The sequence below is a fragment of the Gavialis gangeticus genome, unplaced genomic scaffold, assembly GCF_001723915.1.
Source record: "Gavialis gangeticus isolate Ggan-Ray unplaced genomic scaffold, GavGan_comp1, whole genome shotgun sequence".
Taxonomy (NCBI): Eukaryota; Metazoa; Chordata; order Crocodylia; family Gavialidae; genus Gavialis; species Gavialis gangeticus.
In genome coordinates, this window is record NW_017728993.1 from 7,235,563 (window position 1) to 7,235,785 (window position 223).

The following is a 223-nucleotide window of genomic DNA, read 5'->3' on the forward strand; positions in this document are numbered from 1 at the left end:
CGTTGTCCCGCCCGGCGGGAAGCCCGGTTCCCAGCTCCCCCCCCCCCGGCTCCCAGCCATGGTCACCCGCGAGGTCTCCCGCGGGGCCGACCTCCGCCCCCCGCTACGCGCGCGCCCCGCCCCTTTCCGCGGGGCGTGTCCCGCTGCCTCCGGCTCCACCTTAACTCTGCCCCGCGCATGCTCGCGGCGCCCCGGCGACGTAGGCGCTGGTGGAGCGCGACGG

At 78.9% G+C, this 223-nt stretch overlaps 1 protein-coding gene across 1 annotated transcript in view; it reads left to right on the plus strand.

Annotated features, from left to right (window-relative positions):
• Positions 1–223, plus strand: part of JAK1 (Janus kinase 1) — a 110,893-nt gene that overhangs the window by 979 nt on the left and 109,691 nt on the right. The gene's annotated exons all lie outside the window — the stretch shown is intronic.